This window comes from Canis aureus, chromosome 1 (assembly GCF_053574225.1).
Source record: "Canis aureus isolate CA01 chromosome 1, VMU_Caureus_v.1.0, whole genome shotgun sequence".
NCBI classification, from domain to species: domain Eukaryota; kingdom Metazoa; phylum Chordata; class Mammalia; order Carnivora; family Canidae; genus Canis; species Canis aureus.
This window is the reverse complement of record NC_135611.1, coordinates 105,425,694-105,449,471: the sequence shown is the minus strand read 5'-3', so window position 1 is coordinate 105,449,471 and position 23,778 is coordinate 105,425,694. Positions and strand designations below refer to the sequence as shown.

At 41.7% G+C, this 23,778-nt stretch overlaps 3 pseudogenes across 1 annotated transcript; all 3 read left to right on the top strand.

The window, feature by feature from the left end:
* The first annotated feature begins 1,175 nt into the window (after positions 1–1,175).
* LOC144280716 (zinc finger protein 836-like) lies at positions 1,176–17,222 on the top strand (annotated as a pseudogene). The gene is made up of 4 exons (XR_013349119.1): positions 1,176–1,292; positions 8,075–8,164; positions 12,733–12,859; positions 16,118–17,222. The product of XR_013349119.1 is annotated as a zinc finger protein 836-like (transcript).
* Positions 16,806–22,666, top strand: LOC144310509 (uncharacterized; annotated as a pseudogene).
* Positions 21,717–22,666, top strand: LOC144280700 (large ribosomal subunit protein uL30 pseudogene; annotated as a pseudogene).
* Positions 22,667–23,778: the final 1,112 nt, after the last annotated feature.

Here is a 23,778-nt window from a genome sequence, read left to right as displayed (position 1 = left end):
CACCCCCCACCCCGCGCTCTCGCGGTACCTGCACGCCGACCTCGCCTCTCCACGCCACGCCCCCCTCGCCCGCCTGCGTGTCCGCTTCCGCCCTCCCTCTTGCGATTCTCTGTTGGCCTCGCCGCTCTGCGCCCCGCCCCTTGATTGTTGCGTCCCACCTTCGCGGTTCCTGCGTTGGCCCCGCCTCCCTCTGCGCCCCGCCCCCACGTTGCCCCGCCTCTTTTTTTTTTTTTTTTTTAAGATTTTATTTATTTATTCATGAGAGAGAGAAAGAGGCAGAGACACAGGCAGAGGGAGAAGCAGGCTCTGTGCAGGGAGCCCGACGTGGGACTCGATCCGGGGCCTCAGGGATCAGCCCTGAGCCAAAGGCAGACGCTCAACTTCTGAGCCACCCAGGCGTCCGGCCGGCCTCTTAACAGCTGTGCAGGTTCCTGTAGACCCCGAAGCGGATAGCGCGAAGCACAGGTCTCGCTGGGGAGCGTGATTTTCCGTCTTTCTCGTTTAAACCTGCTCATCTCAGTCTCCTCTTCCTACATGGCCGAGGTATGAGGGTCGCTACGGGCCTTTAAGTCCTCGCGCCCTCGCCTGCACCCCAAGTACATGCGGACGTCGCGGTGGGAGGCCGGGTGTGCGTCCCTTTCGGTTTCCAATCGCAGCGAGGCTGGTCCCTGCCCTTGGCACCTTGTGTGGGGTCCACGCGGACGCCCGCTTCCCCCTCGGCGTCCTGCTCGGAGCCGTCGTCGGACCCCGCGCCCAGCAGAGCCCCATTCCGCCAGGTGGGTGACCTGTGCTCTTGGCGCACCACAGCCTCCCTTTCTCGGCCCCGGCGGGCAGCCCCTGCAGCCCCCTCAGGAGGGGCCGCGTCCTCTTCCGGCTCCTGGAATGCTGGAGCGCCCCGCCCCGCTGGAGCGGCCATCCCTTTGAGCAGCTCCTCAGGCCCCCTCCCTGGACACGTCTTCCCTTGACCCCGGGTGCGGTGGGTGACCTGGGCCTGTCTCTGACACTCGGTGCTCTTCTGGCCCCAGTCCAACCCCCTGGACAGTGCGCTTGTGTAGGGACGGGCATCTATATCCGTCCCGCGCCTACTGGATGTGTGGTCGAGAGACAGACTGCGACCGGAAGAAAGCAGAGAGGATGGATGGCTGAGGGACTTGCAAAAAGACAGTAAGAATAAGCCGAGAAAGCAGGTGGAAGGAATAGAGAAGTTAGAGGAAAGCGGGATCTCCAGGGAGGCGAAGGACAGCAACGTAGGAGAAGGGCCCTTGTTCCGTGTAGGAGCGGAGGCCACATTGGTGAGTCAGTTCAGGTAGAGAGTCCGGGGGAGAGGACGGAAGAGTTAAAGCCTTGGCCAGCCTGAGCAACGTGTAGCTGAGACAGAGAAAACAGGTGACAAGGAGAGCGAGGGAAGAAACAGACCAGAATGGAAGTATAACTACCTGGGGGTGCCAGAGAGAAGGGGGACCAAGGGAGTATGGCAGGGAAAGAAGAGAGGAATGTAAGGGAGGGCAGAGGAGCCCCGATGGGAGAAGAAAGGGGCAGGCATGCATGGAGACTGGGGACAATCAGAAAGATTGGGGAGAAATAGAAACTAGAGGGAAACAAGTGGCCAAGTGGGGCGGAACAGGTGTGAGAGGATGAATCCAGGGGAAGACAGAAACAGCAGGACAGGAGAAGGGAACAGAATGAGCAGAAACCCAGGGGGAAAACAGAAAAAAAAATGCAGAGATAGATAGAATGAGAAAGAAAACACATGGTAATGAAAAAAGAGGGTGGACCTCAATCCAGATGATTCTGAGTTGACTGGATGTAGATAATTAAGTTGTGGAATACTGATTTGTGACTTTATAATCTTAAATGCTTAAAGTTTGAATTCTATGGATGAGGATGAGAATTTCAAGACTCCTGTGTATAAGGCTTATATGAGTTTTATATTTATGTGCATCAAGATAATTTCCATTTGCAAACGCTGTTCAGCCAGGGGCAGTGACTGAACTCAGTCAGTTGGGGGTCACCCTCTTCCCTTTGCCTGGGCTGGGTGGGGGAGGAAACAGACGAGGCAAGCAGTGACCTTCACTACACACTGCCTTTGTAAAGGAAGATTACACTTACTGTGTGTTTTTTTGGGTAATGGATTTACATCCCCCCCCCCCCCACACACACACACACACACACAACTTCTCTTACATTTGATTCAGTATTCTTATTGTGGCTTGAGATAAATCTGAGGTCAGTTGGCACTTTTTCTGTCAATTTTATTATTTTATTTAAGTTCAATTAGTTAACATATAGTGTATTAGTTTCAGAGGTAGAGTTCAGAGATTCATCAGTCTTATATAACACCCAGTGCTCATTACATCAGGTGCACTCCTTAATGTCCATCAGCCAGTTACCTTATCCCCCTCGCCCCTCTCCTCTCCAGCAACCCTGTTTATTTCCTATGATTAAGAGTCTCTTATGGTTTGTCTCCCTGATTTCGTCTTATTTTTCAGTTGCCACTTTTCTATAAATAATTACTAGCTTCTGAAATAAGCTTTGGTGGCCTATACTCAAGTCATGTTATTCTTTTCTCAATATGATATATGTTTTTTAAGTTTCTATTTTAATCACCCAGTCAATATGATATATTCTTAATTTTTTTACATTGCCACCATTATGATTTAGCTTTTTAAAAATTAAAACTTTCCCTTCTAAATTTGTTTCTGTGTGCTTTCTCCTCTCTCTCCTTTTTAAAGATGTATTTATTTATTTATGGAGAGAAAGTACAAGTGAGCAGCAGGAGGGATAGAGGGAAAGGGAGAGAAAATTCTGGAGCAAATTCCCCACTGAGCACAGAGCCTGACCTGGTGCTGGATCCCTCAACCCTGAGATCATGACCTGAGCTGAAATCAAGAGTCAGCTGCCCAACTGACTGAGCCATCCAGATGCCCCTTTTCCCTATCTTATATATTAGAAAAGTTTTTTGGTAATCACTAAATAATCTTAGTTTTTTTTCAATGAGTACTTGGTAAGATTGTGAGTGGTCTTTTAGCATTTGTAACCTAGTTTAACCAGCTGCTTAATACTCCATTTTCTTCTTTTATGTGATCCGTTAAAACAGTGGGCTGTGAGCTACTAAGTCAATATTCCCCTCAAGTCCATTTGTCTGCTCTCTACAAATAGAAGGATGGCTGGATTGACTTGGAACTTTTTCCCAAAATAGTTCATCTGTTTACAATGAAGAAATTTGCTCACAAACAAAACAAAGAATCTCTAACAAAATAGAAATTGTTAAAAAAAATTTGCTCAGAGTTTATTTCTATAGCTGATCCTTTTTCATTGTGTTCTGTACCAATGGTTATGTTTTTGCAATTCTGTATTTTTAAATGTTTTACTGTGATTTTCTGGAAAAGAGGAATTAAATACTTGGTATCAGTGTGATCAGGTCAAAGAAAATTTTCTTTTGCTGGGGCATCTGAAAGAAGGTCCTGGTGCTTTAAGAGGATGATAAGGACTAACTGCTTCTGGTCCATCAGACTCCATCTCAATTCACTTACACATGGTTCTGTTCACTCAACTCAGACCTTCTCAGAAAGGTTTCCCATTTTGGGCCTCAGTAAGCCTACCTGTCACATGGAGATGGGACACTAGACCAGAAACTGAGTCTTAGCAATACTGACTCCTGAAATGATTGGTCATATTGGGTCTGTGTGTGGCAGTTCTTTGTGTGGCACTTTGGAGTGCTCAGTTGTCATTAGAATTTTAGATGGGTCCCAGTCCTCGAAAACTGAAACACAAAAATACTAGGATGGAGGCAAAGACATAGGCTGTAAGTCCTAGACCATCGTCACCTGTCTCTGCAGCAGGAATAAATCTGTAGGCAAATGATACCACTCGCTGGTACTGAACCCTCTGCGGGCTTCCTGTTATCATCAGGACAAAATGCAGACTCCTCACCATTGCTACACAGCCCTGTATGATCAGGGTCTCCAGCCTCATCCTGGGAACTTCACAGTTCACACAGCTCACTCTGCCCCAGTCACATTCACCTTCTCTCTGTTCCCAAACACCAGCCTTTTCTATCGCAGGACCTTGTCCCTGCTCTTACCTTCTGTCTCTAAATCATCTTGGCTCCGGCCCTTTCTCATGTAGGTTTAGGCTCAGCGATGTGTGTCCAGCCTCTCTCACCTATCCTCTGCAGTGCCCTTCCCTGGCCAGCTGCCATGTTCTGCAGGTTGAATTGTTTCCATGTCAATCACCCATATGAGAAAAGCTCTTCTCCTTTGACTGTTTAAAGTCCATCCTGTTTTCCCTCCACTGGAGGGCACACAAGCTAATTGCCTCACCTTCCCTTTGGGATGTGTTTAGATGCTAGGGCTGTGGATTGGGCTGAGTAGTCCTCAGGAAGACCAAGGAGCTAGGACAGGTGATGAAGATGGTGCCCATATTTGTTCTGGGAAATTTAACACATTGATCTAAACCTCCTGTGGCTGCTCATTTTACTCAAAATTTATTTTACTGTAGTGTCACTGCCCTCTGCCAGTTCCCAGGTCATCCTTGCCGAGCACATCACAGGGAGCAGCTGCATCTTGGGTGAGGGCTTTGCCTTCCAGCAGTTGATCTGCTCAGGGTCAAGAAACCTGATTTCCTTTTGGGAAAGGTGGGGACAAGGTCAGGAGCCTAAGATGGCACAAAATAGGATGAAGAACTAGAGATTCTTGTAATTTGCTGTGAATGGGGAGAGGAGGAGACCTGGTGGCCTCACAACTGTTTCCAGCAGGGCCAACCTCTTGGTCTCCATGCTGGAGGCCCAGTGGCCCTCAGCATGCACTTGTGTGCATTACTGCTGCAGAGCCTGCGCCTATCAGTCTCTGGGTGCAGGAGAGGTGGGAAGATGGGGGGAAATGAAAGTGGCCTAGAGGGTCTGCAGGAGCCATGTGGGAGCAAGTGTGGGCCTCCAGATGGCCCAGTGAATAGTGTGTGCACGTGTCCCAGGCTCAGTTGTAGGGTCAAGGGATGTGTGGAACTCTTAGAAGGGGTGTCTTAGTCCTAGCGGGAATACCTGGAAGGGGGCTTATGGGTAGATGGGGGGCTGCATGGGTCCATTTGAAGTGCTGGAGCCATTGTCATGGCTCGGGTTCCCTGGGACACAGAGGCTGATACTGAGATTTGCCTGCTGGATTTAATTGGGAAACTCATGATGACACCTGAGGAAGCATGATGGGAGTGGGCTTAGGCAGAGACACATTACCCTGTGCTTCATCCACAGGGAGGGCTGGCTGCAGCAGGATGGCATCTTGGTCCTGAGGGGGTGGATCCAGGAGGTGCCCCCCCAGCATCTGCTCCACATGGTTATTTCTGTGGGGTCTTCTGGGCATCCTTCCTGCACCTCCTCATATGCGTTTACTCTGTGGAAGTTATTCCAGCAGCAGGCATGAATGGTGGTACCTTTTTAAAAATATTTTTTAATATTTTTTTTATTTATTTATGATAATCACACAGAGAGAGAGAGAGAGAGAGGCAGAGAGAGAAGCAGGCTCCATGTACCGGGAGCCCAACGTGGGATTCGATCCTGGGTCTCCAGGATCACGCCCTGGGCCAAAGGCAGGCGCCAAACCGCTGCGCCACCCAGGGATCCCTGAACGGTGGTATCTTAAACAGACACAGAGACACATATACCTCAGAGCCTTGTTATTCACTATTCTTTGATCGATAGAACAAAACATTCTCAAGTGTTTCCCCCTTATTAAATACCCTTGTTCATGATCTATTTTAGAGCACAGTACACTAGCCACTGTTTTCAGACCTTGCCTCAGTTCCCACTTTGACCCCATCCGGTTAAGCTTTCACAGCCACTGTGCAACTGAGGCCTTCTAGAGACCTGCCACTTGTCAGTCCAGTGATTGGTTTCCTGTTCTCACCTTCTTGTTCCTGTCAGCAGCAGGTGGCACGGTTGATTTTTCCCTCTTCCTTGAGAGACTGATTTTCTTTCTCTCCTTACCCAGCTTGTGCCCTGAGTTCTGCATCCCATGTCCATGTGTCTCGCATCTCTGCTAGGATGTCTAACAGGCGTCTCCACCTTAATTTGTCCAAAAATGGTCTTGACTTTTTCTAAATGTCTTCCCCCTGCATCCTGTGTATTTTGGTTAAGGGCCACCTTGTACTTCCTGGGACTTAGGTATACATCTCAGCCTGAACATAAAATATGTAAGAAATTACCTTAGTTGTAAGTGTTTATAAGATAAGAAAAAGTTAAATGTTTATTTAAAATGACAGGAAGAGTACACAGTGTCTAAAATCCTTTAGAGATGTGGGAGGCAAGTCGTAGAAGACCATGCCCATCTGCTTCCCCAGCTGCCTCTCTGACCTCCTCACCCTGTTGCAGCCATGCTGGCCTCTTCCCTTCCCTGTGGCCAGGCTTGCTCCTGCTTCAGGGCCCTCCCAGGGCCTGTCTGGCTGCCTGGGACTGTTTGGCCCCTCACATGGAGGTGGCACACAACCTCTGTCTGCCAGGTCCTCGATTGATAACCACCTTCTCAGGGGAGCCTCTTGGCCCCCTCCCAGTTAACATGCCAGCCACACCTTCCCCTCTGCTGCCTGTCCTGCCTGTTTCCTTCTGTCCCTTCCTCTTCAGGTCTGAGTCCTGAAGATGACAAGCTTCAAGGGGAGAGCAGGTAGGAGGTAGCATATCTGTTAGGATGTCCATCAGGAAATGACAAGAGATAACAAGTGTTGGTGAGCAAGTGGAGAAGAGGTAACCCTTGTGTACTGTTGGCAGGAATGTAAATGGGTGTAGCCATTTTGGAAAACAGCATGGAAGTTCCTCAAAAAATTAAAAATAGAACTGTCCTCTGATTCAGTAATCACACTTCTGGATCTATATCCAAAGAAAATGAAATCAGTATTGAAGCGATATCTGCACTCCCATGTGCATTACTGCATTCACTATTCATAACAGCCAAGGTATGGAAACAACCTAAATGTCAACGGATGAATGGATAAAGAAAATTTGATATATATGTATACGATGAAATATTATTTGGCCATAAAAATCCTACTATTTATGACAACCTGGATGAACCTAGAGAACATTATGCTAAGTGAAATAAGCCAGACAGAGAAAAGGGAATATTGTGTGCTCTTGCTGATGTGTAGAACCTAAAAATGTCAAACTCCTAGAACCATAGAGTAGATCAGTGGTTACCAAGGGCTGGGAGGTGGGTAAAACTGGGGAGATGTTGGTCAAAGGTGCAACCTCCCGTTTGTAAAATGAATAAGTTCAGGAATCTAATGTAAAGCACAGTGACTACAGTTAATCATACCATATTATATACTTGAAATTTACCTGAAGAGTAAATCTTAAGTGTTCTCACTACACACATACACACAAAATGGTAATTGTGAGGTGATAATTGTGATAATTATTTCAGTGTATATGTGTATTTCAGTGTATATGTCACAATTGTGACAATTGTAATCATTGTTTCAGTGTATATGTATTTCAAATGATCACATTGTACACCTAACTATATATAATTTTTGTCAATAATACTTCAATAAAGCTGAAAAAGAAAAAACGATGGGAGGTGTGTTGATCTTGCCTCTTCTGGGTGGTACTCAATCCCAGCTTCGTATTAGATCGCTCAGGCATTTTGCAGATATATCTTTTGTGCCCCCCCCCACAGATTCCTTTCAGATGGGGGGGTGGGCAGGTGCAGCCTCGATAATATTTAAAGTGCCCCAGGTGTTTCTGGTCTGTATTCAGCATTAAGCACCAACGCTCTGGGTCCTTCATGTCTGAGGGCTGAGATCTGGGCTGAGGTTTCTGCTCTTCATGGGGTTTGATCAGGGCAGGTCTGTGATTTGCAGGGGAGGGTCAGTGCTGCTGAGGTCCCCATTGCTGCAGTGTGTATAAGGGCTTCACTGGGAAGGGAATGTGATCTGGAGAAAGGGGTGGCCAAACTCACTTTATGGTGTAGGAGTTTTCTGTGAGCCCCACCTGTGGCAGGGGCAGTAGATGGTTGTCTCTCCCACATGGTGAGGACTTCCCTGTGTGTGCAGTTGTGGCATATTAAATGGCATATTTTCAACTTTCAAGGTTGACTTCTAAGGAAGATTCATGTTGCTTGAGGAAGAAACTCAGAAGAGGAGGAAGAGACAAGAGGAGCTGGAAATGGCTTTTTCTCAGGTAAAATCATATTCTTGGTTGATGTTCAGTTACTCCTTCCTATTGGGCTTGTCAATCTCTAAAGTATCCTTGACACATGCTTGCTTACACTCACTTAGGCCTTCCCTCAGCCCCTCTCCTTTCCACTTAGATTCCATCTCTTGATGATGCAGTGACGTGGAGTCTATGAGGAAACTCCATTGGGCACATCCTGCTGGGCTTCACACCAGGCGTGGATTGGAGATGGGTGGGGGCCCCGTGGTGTCATTAAGGTTGGGCAGCAGGGATTGTTTAGGGGCCACATCTGGGTGCACTCTGTTAGTTCTCTGTGAGCTAGGGTAAAAGAAACTACACATAGAAATCATGTGTGTGATTTAATATCCACAGATATTGTATCTACAGATACCCAGTAACTTCTAGAAAAAGAGAGCAATATGTATGAGAAATCTGTTCTGCCTGCTTTTATGCCACCTTGGAAGCTGAGCAAATGAGTCACTGCCTTCAAAATTTTAGTGATTAGGGGTGCCTGGCTGGCTCAGTCAGAAGAGCATGTGACTCGATCTCAGGGTTGTAAGTTCGAGCCCCACATTGGGTGTAGACACTACTTAAAAAAAAAAAAAAAACACTTCAAAATTTTAATGATTGGGAATGGAATGGAAAGTTTTTATTCATCAGTTTTATAATATGAAATCAACCTTTTTGAATTTGGATGGCTTTTATTTCTTTTCCTTGGTAATTTCTCTGCCTAGGATTTCTGGTACTCTGTTGAATAATAATGCTAAGAGCATGGATCCTTGCCTTCTTTATCTTAGAGGAAAAGTGGTCCATCTCTCAGTATTGAGTATGTGGGCAGTGTGCTTTGATTATGTTGGGGTAGTTTGCTCTTCCAGGTTTGTTGAGTGTTTTTATCCCGAAAGGTTGCTGAATTTTGCCAAAGGCTTTTTCTGCATTAATTGAGATGATTAGGGTGGGGTTTTCCCCCTTCATTCTATTAGTACATTCTGTTAGTGTGCTGCATGCATTCTTTTGTTCTTGTATCTTTATCTGGGATTGGTATCAGAGTCATGCAGATTTCATAGAATGAGTTTGCAAGTGTTTCATCTTCAATTCATTGGATGGTTTTTAGCAGGATATGTTAATTCTTCTGTAAATGTTTAGTAGCATTCTTTAGTAAAGCCATCTGATCCTGGGTTCTTTGTTGGAGATTTTTTATTCCTGCCTGTATGTCCTCTGTAGGTCCTTCTGTTCACATTTGTTATTTCTTCATTAGGTCTTAGTAGGTTGTGTGTTTCCATGAATTTACCCTTGTCTTCTAGGTTACACATTGTTGGCATGGTATTGTTCATAGTACCCTCTTATAGTCCTTTCTAAAACTTGCTGTGTCATTAGTTGGAATGTCCCCTCTTTTATTTCTTTTTTTTAAAAAAAGATTTATTTATTTGAGAAACAGAACATGAGGAAAAGGGCTAGAAGAAAGGGTGGGTAGATTCTTTTAATATTTTAAAGATTTTATTTATTCATGAGGGACACAGAGAGAGAGAGGCAGAAACACAGGCAGAGGGAGAAGCAGGCTCCCTGTGGGGAGCCCAGTGTGGTACTCGATCCCAAGACCCTGGGATCATGACCTGAGCTCAACCATTGAGCCACCCAGGTATCCCCAGGGGGTAGATTCTTAAGTAGACTCCACGCTGAGTGTGGAGCCATGGGGCTCCATTTCACAACCCTGAGATCAGGACGTGACCCCAAACCAAGAGTTGGACGCTTAAGTGACTGAGCCACCCAGGCTCCTCTTTTTTTCTTTCTTTCTTTTTTTAATGGTCTAGCTAAGGGTTTGTCAATTTGTTGATTTTTTTTTTTCACAAAACAACTCTTTGTTGATTTTTTTATATTTTTTATCCTCTTTCATTTATATCTGCTGTAATATTCCTTTCTTCCTTCTGCTAAATTGGGTTGTTTGTTCTTCCTTTTATGCTTCCTTGGGGTGTAAGATTAAATTTCTGGTTTGAGATCTTCCTGCTTGCTTAATGTACATATTTACCTTTGTAGATACTCCTCTCATTGCTTCTTTCACCACCTCCCTACATTTAGGTATGTTGTATTTTCATTTTCATCTGACACTTTAAAAATTCCTGTAGTTTCTTCTTTGACTCATTGCTTAAGAATGAATTTTAATTTCCACATTTGTGGATTTTTCTATTTCCTTTTTTGCTGTTTGTTTCTAGTTTCAATTCACTGTAGTTAGAGAAGATACTTTTTATGGTTTCAGTCTTCCTAAATTTGTTAAAGATTGTTTTGTGGGATGACATGCAGTCTGTCTTTCACGTGTGCTTTGGAAGACCATATTCTGCTGTTGTTGGGTAGAGTGTTCTGTCTGTCTGGTAGTTGCAATAACTTGAAGTTTTTGAACCCTTCCTATGAACAAGGCATTACTCTAAATGCTTCACATGTACTAACTCACTATCAGCACATTGGGTGTTGCATTTGGTGACAGTGCTGTTCAGGTCCTCTGCTTCCTTCTGGATCTTCTGAAACTGAGCATTGAAGTCTACTATTTACTTTATACATAAGGGGGCTTTAATGTTCCATGCCTGTGTGTTTATAATTGTTCCATCTTCCTGGTGAACTGACCTTCTTACCATTATAATGTCCTTTGTCTTAGCGTGTTTTGTCTGATATAATATAGCCACCGTTGCCCTCTTTACATTCCTACCGGCATGGAATATCTTTGTCCCTCTTTCATTTTTAGCCTATTTCTGTCCTTACATTTGTGAATTTCAACAGTCTAGCTCTTTGACTCTCTCTCACCCTGTTTTTTCCTCCTTTAACCTCTTTTGCTGGTCCCTGCTCAGGCATACCATATGATGGTGAATGGCAAGAGCCCCAGCCAGCCTCCTTCCTCCACCATAATTTAAGAGGAAATTCATACAGTGCTTTTAACTGGGTCATAACATTTGATGAAATGTTCTTGCTTAATAATAGTTTATTCCCCAGTTTCCTTTTTGTCATTTTTTTTCAAGTATCTAATTTGCTGTATGTTTTTTAATCTTAATCTGTTCAATTAATGTATAACACTGATAATTCCTCTAATCTTTTTAAATCTAATCTTGAACTGTTGGTTTATTAGTGGAATAAACAAACTGACTTTTGTTAATGCTTACACACCTACATTTAAATGCATAAAACTGTATTTATATGTTTGATTCAGGTATTTTCTAGAAACTGGAGTTAAAGTATTCTATATTTTTTCATGTTCATACCACCTCTTTACTAGCTTACTATACAAATTGATAAATTGAATTAAGTACAATTTATACATTTTCATTTTCCCAAAAACACTGAAATACATGTGAATGAAAATAATGAAAAAATCATTCAAAATTATGTTGAGAAAGAACTCTTTGCATTTCAGTTAATTTGTGTTGTTTATATGTGTGTGCACAAGCACATGGATGTGTATGTCCATGGTTTTTATAAAAGACATCACTTCATAAATAAGCTTCATATTTTTTAGCAATTGAAATTATATCTTAAGTGCATTCCATGGCCTTCAGCTCTTTCTATACTGTCAGGTTAATCATTTAAATAGTAGAATAGTGGTAAGATTAGTAACGTTTAGAGGTGCCTGGGTGCTCAGCCAGTTAAGTGCCTTGGTCTCTGGTAATGATCCCAGGGTCCTAGGATGGAGCCCCACTTGGGCTCCCTGCTCAGCAAGGAGTCTTTCTCCTCTCCTTATGCCGCTACCGCTGCTTATGTGTGCACATGCTCTCTGCCAAATAAATAAATAAAATCTTTTAAAAAATAGTTACGTTTATGTGCATGCTGCATCTATGAGGACATTTTATGCAGTTCTATATTGTAAACCTTGAGCTTGTTTCAAGTTTTCTCAGAGAAACCTCTGTCAGTGTACTTGTAGTGCTCTGTTACTTAACTGTTTGATTCTTTAGTTTCACTTTTAACACCCAACCACCTGAGCTCATGTGTTTGCCATATCATTTCTTAGCTCTTTGGCCAGAGGAGAGTTTCCTACAGTGCCTCTGACCCAGTATTAGCATTCTCTGTAGGATGGGAACAGATCTTCCCCTAAGGAGCTGTTGTGCTGATAGCAAGTTAGTACATGTAAAGCATTTAGAGTAATGCCTCATTCATAGGAAGGGTTCAAAAACTTCAAGTTATTGCCACTGTTTTCTACATCATGGTTTTTAGATTCTGACTTCTCCTTAAAGCCACTGTGAATTTTGTCATCTGAAGATAGCACTTGTGCTCTAGCACATCTAGATAATATCACTCAATATGTGGAACATAAATATCTAATACTTTGTAGAGACAACATAGTATTCACTTCTTATGTGTATGCTTCATTCATATATCGTCCACAGAAATGAGTGATCCACACTTATTTGGAGAGTATCATAATCTTTTATGGGAATGCATAAGAAATTAAAATTAGAGACACATAAATTGTTCAGAATACCTTAACATGCATCTGTTGAACACTCATTTTAGCCAAATTGATGCTTATACTTCTCTCTTCTCATTTTGTGTGAATAACTTTCCCCATGGCCTTTCGATGAAATGTGTTCTCATTTCAGGGATGGTTGACCTTCAGGGATATGGCCATAGAATTCTCTCAGGAAAAGTAGGAGTGCCTGGACTCGGCTCAGTGGGCCTTGTACAGGGACGTTATGTTGGAGAACTACAGGAACCTGGTCTCTCTGGGTGAGGATAATGTCCTTCCAGCAGTGGGGATTTGCCATTGGTTATCTTTGCATTTTCCCTGTTTGATTCCTGGGAGCCCCTGCCCTGCTTAATTGAGATTGAAACGCTCCTGACACAGAAATGAAAAGCTTCATAATGTAGCATCTGGACTTTTACTTTCCTCTTCCTTCAGGGGTTGTTCTAGAGTTTAAGAATACATGAAACCAAAGGAAAAAAAAAAAGAAAGAAAAAGGCATACATGAAACCATATGGCAAACTTTTAAAAATATCCAGTCTTCTATTTTCTTACCCTGTGCTTCTGATTAAGTAATTTTTGGAAGAGAGCTCTGTATCTGCATGTTATACTGTTTCCTATGCACTTAGGAGGCAAGCAGTGGAGGAATTTGTGAATGAATTATTTGTTCTTGATTCATCTGTGATATCCTCTCCCCTCAGCTGAACAAAGAGCCAGGGTTCTGGAAAAGCCATAGCATATCACGTTCACATTCTTTTCTTCTTATGAGAAGTAATTTGTTTCTAACCTGAATATTACATCCTTTCTGTAACAAGGGAGAGTCCTGGACTGTGGAGGACAAAGTGCAAATAGCATAAAACCAAATGAGTGGGAATGTGTGAAAGGTGGGAACACAGGAAAGAGCTCAGAAGGGCAAAGAGGAAGCTGTACCATTAATAGTGTTTGAGAAACTCTGCAGTGGGAGAGTTCTGTGGCAAAACAAAGCCTTCTTTCTTGTGAGCTCCCCAAGGAAATGTTTCTCCTCTCTCATATATCACTCGGACTTCAGGCAAGTCACCTGGGTGGCTCAGTCAGTTAAGCATCTGACTCTTGATTTCAGCTCAGGTCATGATAATCACAGTTGTGAGATGTAGCTCTCTGTTGGGCTCCAGTGTCTGGGGAGTCTGCTTGTAATTCTTTCTCTCTTCCCTTTGGCCTTCCCCCAGCTCTCTCATGCTCTCAAAATAAAGAAAATCTTTTTAAAAACCCAAATTAATGCTCTTAGATGGTATGGAATATTGCATATTTTATAGTACATGCAAAAGTTACTTCAACTTTGTCATGTTTATTATGAGATATCCCTTTTCATTTTATATATTTTTTCATTTTGCAGTTCTCAACAATTTTGTCTCTGACCTTAGTTAATAAAATTTCTACACCCTCAAAGTATACACTCTGAGCTACATGTATATAGGGGCCAATGAACTGCATAACTGGAGGGCACTGCATAAGTAGGAATTGCTCTATTGCATAACTGTAGGCATAAAATCATAATTGTGACTTCTGACTTCCTTCTCCAGTTCCCTTATAATGTATTTTCCTGACCTGATATTTTAGAAGTCAGCTTTCATATTGTGTGCTCTTTCTAGAATAGAAATCTTCCTTTTATTGTTAAGGGGGAATGTTTAGAGCTCCGCAAAGTATAACTTTCTATAATATGGTTAATTATTATTTATTGTTGGTTTTATCAAGGGTTACTAGAATATTTTATTACTTTTTATTATGATTGACAGATGTTTTATGCCATATAACTGACATGTACCAATTGTTAATGTTGTAAAATGGCTTTATTTCATGAGTACAGATAATTTTATAATGGGTATTTATAAAATTTCATTTTGTGAACATTGTTTCATTAAATTCTTCATTTTCTGGGGTGCCTGGGTGGCTCAGTTGTTTAAGCATCTGCCTTCAGCTTAGGTCAATATCTCAGGGTCCTGGGATCAAGCCCTGCATTGGGCTCTCTGCTCAGTTGGGAGTCTGCTTCTCACTCTCCCTCTGTGCTCTTGCTCTCTCTCAAATAAATAAAATCTTTAGAAAAATTAAATTCTTCATTTTCTCAATGCTATATTTGTTTTGCAATTCTAGATTACCATTTATTTAGATTATTCATCTGATAAGCTTGTTTTGGAGTACTTAGCATTGTAATATATTACCAGTTCTTCAGCACTTATATACAAGTATACAGAAAATTCTGTATAATGTTTTTTTTTTCTCGCCAAGTATGAGATATGCATTTACTGCCCATTGGTATGTGCTTTGGGATGGTGGAAAAATACCCTATCTTACAACAAGTGTTGACAAGGATGTGGAGAAAAAGAACCCTCTTGTACTGTTGTTGGGAATGCAAACTGGTGTAGCCCATGTGGAAAAGAGTATGGAGGTCCTTCAGAAAGTTAGAACTACTAAGATCCAACAATTGCACTACTGGGTATTTACCCCCAAATTATAAAAACACTAATTCAGGGGATCCCTGGGTGGCGCAGCAGTTTGGCGCCTGCCTTTGGCCCAGGGCGCGATCCTGGAGACCCAGGATCAAATCCCATGTTGGGCTCCCGGTGCATGGAGCCTGCTTCTCCCTCTGCCTGTGTCTCTGCCTCTCTCTGTCTCTCTGTGACTATCATAAATAAATTTTAAAAATTAAAAAAATAAAAATAAAAATAAAAATAAATAAAAACACTAATTCAAAGGGATACATACACCCGATAGCAGCATTATTTACAATAGTCAAATTATGGCAGCAGCCCAAGTGTCTATCAACATATGAATGGATAATGGATAAAGAAGATAGATATATACAATGGAATATTATTCAGCCTTATAAAAAAGAAGGAAATCTTGCCACTTGCAATGACATAGATGGAACTAGAGAATATAATGCTAAGCAAAATAAGGCTATCAGAGAAAGACAAATACCATATGATTTCATTTATATGTGGAATTTAAGAAACAAGGCAAACAAGGAAAGGGAGAAGAAAAAGGGAGAGAGACCACCAAGAAGCCACCTCTTAACTATAGAGAACAAACATGGTTACCAGAGGGGTGGTGGGTCAGGGAAGGGTTAAATAGGTGATGAGGATTAGGGAGTGTACCTGTTCTGACAAGCATCAAATGATGTATGGAATTGTTGAATCACTATATTGTACACCTGAAACTAATAGAACACTATATGTTAACTATATTGGAATTAAAAAAGAAAAATATCCTTTCTTTAAGAGCTACTATAATTTTGTACAGCACGAGTGTTTTTGTCATTGGGTGTTTGAAACTTGGCTTTCCTAAAATTAATTTGTATTACAGATGAACACTCTTTCTTTGCTTAAAAAGAATCCTATTTCTTTATTCCTAAAAGTTTGAAGATCATGGGAAGTTTTATAACTTTTCAGTATAAATACTACTTTTGTTGTAATACTATGTTTTCAACACATAATGTTTATTTGTGAACTGTAATTAATAGGATACCTATGGCTGTTTATATCTTATAGATATCTCTCCTACACATGTGATCAAGAAATTACAACCAAAGGAGAACAGTGATACAGAAGTATTCCAGACAGTGATGTTGCAAAGGTCTGAAGGCTATGAAATCAAAGATTTTTTCTTCGGGAAATCCAGGAAAATATGCATGACTTTGAGTGGCAGTGGAGACATAATGAAATAAATTACAAAGAAATGTCTGTATCCCATAAACACAATCCCACTGACAGAAGAGATCAGCATGGTAAAAGTGATGCAGGAAACAAGCATGTTATAAACAGGCTTGGATTAAGCTTTTGGGATGAACTACACATGTGTCAGACTGAAGGTAAAACTTATGAATGTAATGTACTTGAGAAGTCTGTCAACAATGGTTCTGGAGTTTCACCACTTCAGAAAATTCCTCCTAGGGTCCAAACCAACATTGCTAATAAATATGGGAGTGATTTTATTCCCATTGACACTGACGCAAGACCAAAAAGCATATAGGGGGCAGCCCGAGTGGCTCAGCAGTTTAGCGCTGCCTTCAGCCCAGGGCATGAAGCTGGAGACCCGGATCGAGTCCCACGTCGGGCTCCCAGCATGGAGCCGGCTTCTCCCTCTGCCTGTGTCTCTGCCGCGTGCTCTCTCTCTCTCACTAATAATAAATAAATCTTTAAAAAACAAAAAAAAAAAACAAAAACAAAAAGCACATAGGGAAAACTTTACAAATGTCATGACTGTGGCAAAACCTTTAATCAGGGCTCACACCTCACTAAACATCAGATAACGCGTACAGGAGAGAAACCATATACATGTAATGTATATAGAAAGGTCTTCAGTCAAAATTCAAACCTTGTAAGTCATGAGAGAATCCATACTGGAGAGAAACCTTACAATGTAATGAATGTGGCAAAGTCTTTAGTCAAAATTCACACCTTGCAAATCACTGGAGAATACACACTGGAGAGAAACCTTACAAATGTAATGAGGCAAAGCCTTTAGTGTGTGCTCAAGCCTAGCGGACAATCAGGTAATCCATACTGGAGAGAAACCTTATCAATGTAATGAATGTGGCAAGGCTTTTTGCCAAAGTTTGATACTTGTAAAACATCACAGAATTCATCATGGAGAAAAACCACATAAATGTAATGAGTGTGGTAAAGCTTTCATCCAAAGTGCAAGCCTGATTGGCCATCAGAAAAGTCATACTGGAGAGAAACCATATAAATGTAATGTGTGTTGCAAAGCTTGTATTGTGTGTTCAAGCCTAATAAGCCATCAGGTAATCCATACTGGAGAGCAATCTTATAAATATAATGAATGTGGCAAGGCTTTTATCAAGCATTTGCACCTTAGGTATCATGAGAGAATTCATACTGGAGAGAAACCATACAAATGTATTGAATGTGGCAAGGCCTTCAGACAATGGTCTGACATCAGGATTCACCAAAGAATTCATACTGGAGAGAAACCTTTCAAATGCCATGAGTGTGCAAAGCCTTTACTCAGGGTTCACACCTCACTAAACATCAGATAACCCATACAGGAGAGAAATCATATAAATGTGACATATGTGGGAAGTTCTTCAGTCAAAATTCACACCTAGCAAGTCATTGAAGAATCCATACTGGGGAAAAACCATATAAATGCAGTGCATGTGGTAGAGCCTTTAGTGTGAGGTCAAGCCTAACTTACCATCAGGTAATTCATACTGGAAAGAAACCTTACCAATGTAATGAATGTGGCAATGCCTTTACCAATCGTTCACACCTTAGGCATCATAGGAAAAATCATACTGGAGAGAAACCATGCACATGTGTTGAATGTGGCAAGACCTTTAGGCAGTGGTCTGACATCAGGATTCACCAAAGAATTCATGCTGGAAAGAAACCTTTCAAATGCCATGAGTGTGGCAAAGCCTTTACTCAGGGCTCACACCTAAGTATGCATCAGATAATCCATATGGAGAGAAGCCATATAAATGTGATTGATGTATGTGGGAAGGTCTTCAGTCAAAATTCACACCTAGCAAGTCATCAGAGAATCCATACTGTAGAGAAACCTTACAAGTGTAATGAGTGTGGCAAGGTCTTCAGTCAAAATTCACACCTTGTAAATCACCAAAGAATCCATACAGGTGAGAGACCTTACAAATGTAATGACTGTGGCAAATCCTTCAGTGTCCATTCAAGCCTAAGCAACATCAGGTAATCCATACAGGAGAGAGACCTTACAAATTAATGAGTGTGGCAAGGCTTTTAACAGGGGTTCACACCATAGGCTTCATGAGAAAATTCATACTGGAGAAAATCCATACAAATGTATTGAATGTGGCAAGGCTTTTAGACAATGGTCTGACCTCAGGATTCACCAAAGAACTCATTCTGGAGAGAAACCTTACAAATGCCATGAGTGTGGCAAAGCCTTTACTCAAGGCTCACACCTCACCAGTCATCAGATAATCCATACTGGAGAGAACCTTACAAATGTACTGAATATGGCAAGACTTTTAGATATCGCCTTAAATGCAGGGTTCACCAAATAGCTCATATTTACAAGTACAACAAATGTTGTAGTTTTAACTACAAAGTTTTAAATTCATATTTTTCACTAGATAAGAGTAAATATGTTGGAAATAAATACATATATGTGTGGCAAAGTTTTTACCCAAAGATCAAAAATTGGGGAACATACTACAGCAATACCTTATAAATGCAAGGAATATGGCAAAGCCCTTACCTGGGGTTCCAATTATTTTGCAAAAACAGAGTCCATGTTGAAGAGAAACCATGTAAATGTGCAGAGCTGTTATCCGGGCCTCACAATGACATCAGAATATACATCTTTCAGAGAAACCACACAAAAGTATTGGTCATACTTGGGCTTCTGTCCCAACATAAAAACTGTGGAACACTGGAGGATTTATATCAGAGAGCCACCTTACAAATATGAAGAATGTCCTAAGATTTTTCATCAAATGTAATGAGAGAATTTATGAAGGGGAAACTACACTAAATCCGTTGAATGTGGAAACACCTTTAAGAAACTGTGTGTCCTTGGGATTCACCAATGAATTTGTACAGGGGAGAATTCTTAGAAATTCTTACAAATTTGGTAAATTTTTTGACAATTCACAGATCACACATCAGAGAATCCAGGAAAAACTGGATATAACTGGAATAAGTCTTTAGTTCTCTGAGATTAACCTGGGATGTTACTGCAGAATAATTATGTCAATGTTAAAACTTCTATGGGAACAGGAACGTGTGGAAGTAGCTCATTATTTTCTGTGTATAAGATATTTATTTACTTGAGTTTTCTTGAAAAGGCTCTGTTACTACTTATGAGTTTCAACCTGAAGTTTGATCTTAAGCCTTCCTTACAGGCCTTTCCTGATGGTCTCTGGATAAGATGAAGGGGCCTACTTCATTGGGTGAGACTCATTCATATCCATGTTCCCTGAAACAACAAGGACACTGAGTTGTCAGATTCAGTATTGTGTGAATTTGCATTGGAGGAGGGGCAGAGAATAATGCAAAACCACCACAGAAGTTGTCATGCTAGTTACATTCAGGGCCCCCTTCTCTGGCTGAATTATAAGGATTGGCCTTTTCATGGGAGGACAATGATAGTTTGTTTCCTAGGGATTATGTGGTAGAAACAATGCAAGGGAAGATGGTAATAGCAGTTCTATACTGTGAATGACAAACTGATATGTTATTAACGACTGATTTCCCTTTTCTTGGAAATTGAAGATAGTGATTATCTGAGAAAGCAGTGGAATGGAAAGAACCAGAACAGTATGTGCATGATTCATAGTTAACTCCTGCCATTACCTTTTGCTACTGTTTTCTTCAGAATGTATCATAGCTCTAATGCTTTAATTAACAAAGTTTAAATAATTTTCCCATAATCCTGAAGGAGTCATGTTCTTTTTCCAACACAGTTTATCCCACCTCTGTAGAGTACTTCATAACACACACTAACAGTGCACCATTAGGCTCTCAAGGTTGAAAGAATCTATAATTTCCTTCCATGATAGAATCAAAGAACAATTTGGGGATTATATACTTACCCTTTGCACCTGAATTATTCTCTCCATATTCTGCCCCAGGATATTTATGTTGCAATAATGAAAAATGCCATAGCAATGCAAGTTCAAGACTCTGCTCCCCTAAAACCTGCCCCCCATCCATGAATATGCACCATGGAATTATATTTCTTAATGTGTTTTGTGCCCAAATAAAAACTCATGGTATGCACCTTGATTTAAATAAAGCAAAAATAGGGATGGCTGGGTGGCTCAGTGATTGAGCATCTGCCTTTGGCTCAGGGCGTGACCCCAGAGTACTAGGATCAAGTCCCACATCAGGCTCCCTGTGTGGAGCCTGCTTCTCCTTCTGCCTATGTCTGCCCCTCTGTGTCTCTCATGAATAAATAAAATCTTTTTTATTTTTATTTATTTTTTTAAAGATTTTATTTATTTATGAGAGAGAGAGGCAGAGACACAGGCACAGGAAGACGCAGGCTCCATGCAGGGAGCCCGACGTGGGACTCGATCCTGGGACTCCAGGATCATGCCCCGGGCTGAAGGCAGGCACAAAACCCACTGGGCCACTCAGGGATCCCATAAAATCTTAAAAAAAAAAAAAAAAAAGGAACATAGCATGAAAAATTCAGAAATAAAATAATTTCAAAAATAAGCTAAAAATTGAGCTTGGAGCAGTCATGAAGTAATTTAGGATGAACAGTATACAGTGAGAACATTTGTTTATTTTATAGATACAGGGAGAACATTTGTTTATTTAATAGATAAATTAGGAATTTCATATATACACCCTCCAAGACATCTTTTGTTCTTTTGCACTGTGGCCATCCACTTGAACAGGTGGAACCCTAAACAAAGTTGAGTTTGGATATCAAGACTGGTGATGCCATGCACTAAAAGTGTTACGAGAACATTGGTTACCTAATGAAAAGTTCTAGGGTTAGCACAGGAAACTTCCAAACTGGTCCAAAAATGACTTGAAGGAACAGGAAATGGTGACTGATTTGGAGTGCTAAAGTGGTTAATGGGTGGAGCTGTCGGGAAGGGTGCCCATTGTGGTTTGAACTTCCAGCTGGTTTCAAGGAGGAAGCACCCAAGCTTTTATTATCAGCTTGCCCAGATAGGCAGAATAGAGGTTGTAATGAGCCTTAAAAGTTGTCCGTAGTCAACCATCAAAACTGGATACTCTTTAGTAAAAACACTGAATGTATACCCACAAAATTCCTGATTTCTTGGTTGGGAAAAACAAAATTTTCTTCATGCCAATAATTTATTCCTTTTCCTCCTGTTCACATAGTTTCCGTTGTATGGTATGGTTGTTGAAAATGCTTATTAAATGCTATTTAGGGATCCCTGGGTGGTGCAGTGGTTTGGCGCCTGCCTTTGGCCCAGGGCGCGATCCTGGAGACCCGGGATCGAATCCCACGTGGGGCTCCCGGTGCATGGAGCCTGCTTCTCCCTCTGCCTATGTCTCTGCCTGTCTCTCTCTCTCTGTGACTATCATAAATAAATTAAAAAAAAGAATTTAAAAAATGCTATTTAGATAAATTGCCCTAAGATATTTTTACACTAGTTTAATGCAAGTTGTTTGGAAATGTTTATTAGATAAAAAAACTACTACTAGAAGCAAATCTCCAAAGGATTTTAAAAGATCAATTTCAAGTAGCTGCATCTCTGAAAACAGGGCAGAGCAATAGCGAAGAAAAAAAATTCCTTTGGTTCCAGAAAATCTGAAAAAGAGGAAGGCTTCTCAGGCCCTTAAAGCCACTCAAACAAAGCAGACTTGGACAAGAAGGAGAAGAAGAAAGGAAAAGAACTTAAGTTTAAGCAACTGTAATGGTTCCTAAATGATACTTGGTGGCAGCAGTGTGACAGGGTGCACCTCAGACAACTGGAAGTGAAGCCTTGTGGCTTGGAAGTGCCAGATAAACATTCCTTGGCCTTCGTTGTACATATCCAAAGGATTAATGGGGTGAGTTCACTGGTGCAGAGGACCATTGCAGGGCTGTGTCTGCAGATTTTCAGTCGTGTCTTTTTCAGAGTAACCCCCCAGACCATGAAGATGCTGAGGATAGTGGAATCTTATGTGACCTGGGATTTCCAAATCTGAAGTCTGTCCGGGACCTCATCTTGAAATGTGGACAAGCCAAGGTCAAGAATAAGTCCATCCCTTTGACAGACAACACAGTGATTGAGGAGCACCTGGGGAAGTATGGTGTTATTTGCTTGGAAGACCATTCATGAAATTGCGTTTCTGGGGAACTCTGAATTCTTACGTCTTTCCATCTCTCAGTGGCCCATCATGCCACCAAGAATCGAGTGGGCTTTCCTCAAGGAGGTGGGTTTACCTGGCTATCAAGGTGAATGCATCAATCAGCTCATTCAGCAACTGAATTAAACCCAGAATATTTAAAAGCACAGCACATTGGTGGCATGTGTTTTGTCTTCTGGAATTGTCACCAGTATCTTCAAAGATTACTTTCTGCTATATCTTCAGAAACTAGAGGGAGGGTAAAGGAAAAGATGATGATGCTCCTGGCAGGCACTTCTCATCACAGCCCAGTTCCAAGGAAAAGTTCCAATGTGTTTTCCACATTGGCTCCCACTGCCACCTCTCAAGTCAGCAAAGGACTCATGCCATGGAAGGAGTCCTGCTGTGTCACATCTTCTATCCTGAGGTTTAATGTTGGTGAACAAATACCCAAACCTGAATACAAAATAGCAGTGGAGGAGCAGCCCGGGTGGTTCAGCAGTTTAGCATTGCCTTCAATCCAGGGCCTGATCCTGGAGACCCGGGGTCAAGTCCCACGTCAGGCTCCCTACATGGAGCCTGCTTCTCCCTCTGCCTGTGTCTCTGCCTCGTGTGTGTGTGTGTGTGCGTGTGTGTGTGTCATGAATAAATAAATAAAATCTTTTTTAAAAAGGATATAAAAGATTAATTTCAAACTATGATCTTAAGATCTATGTTACCTGATCTGTTTTCAAATGTAGTAAAAAAAAAAAAAAACTTAATATAGTTTTTCTTTACTGTGATATTTTTCCTTTCACACATTGTGACCCAGGTGGTATGTTTAGTTTACATTTTCCCCCTGTTTTATAACAAGCGGTACATAAACCCATGGGTTGTTTTGAGACTTTTGTGACATGAAAATGCACATAAGGCACATAATTTTGTACAAAGTAGGTACAAAATATGGAGTTCCTTCAGGTCTTCAGTGAAGTGACTTGAATGGCCAGATGGTTAACTGAAATCTCTTATGTGATAGTTGGTTGTGGTCAGGGGCTTGAAAATCAAGTGTGTGGAGGTTAACAACCACACAGTGAAGTAAATGAAAATATAATGACGAATAAGATAGAAAGTCGCTGAGATTCCAACTGTAGTTTCTGACAAGGCGATAATCTGCATTATAAATTCCTGGAGTCACTCTGCCATTTCCCAGTAACTGATATCTTTCAGATCCAGAGGACCCTGCACTGAAACATGGGCTCATATTTCTTCTACTTTTTCCTTTTTGAGCAATCATACATGATATATTTTTAAAAGATTTTTATGTATTTATTCATGGGAGACACAGAGAGGGAGAGACATAGGCAGAGAGAGAAGCAGCCTGATGTGGTACTTGATCCCAGGGTCCTGGG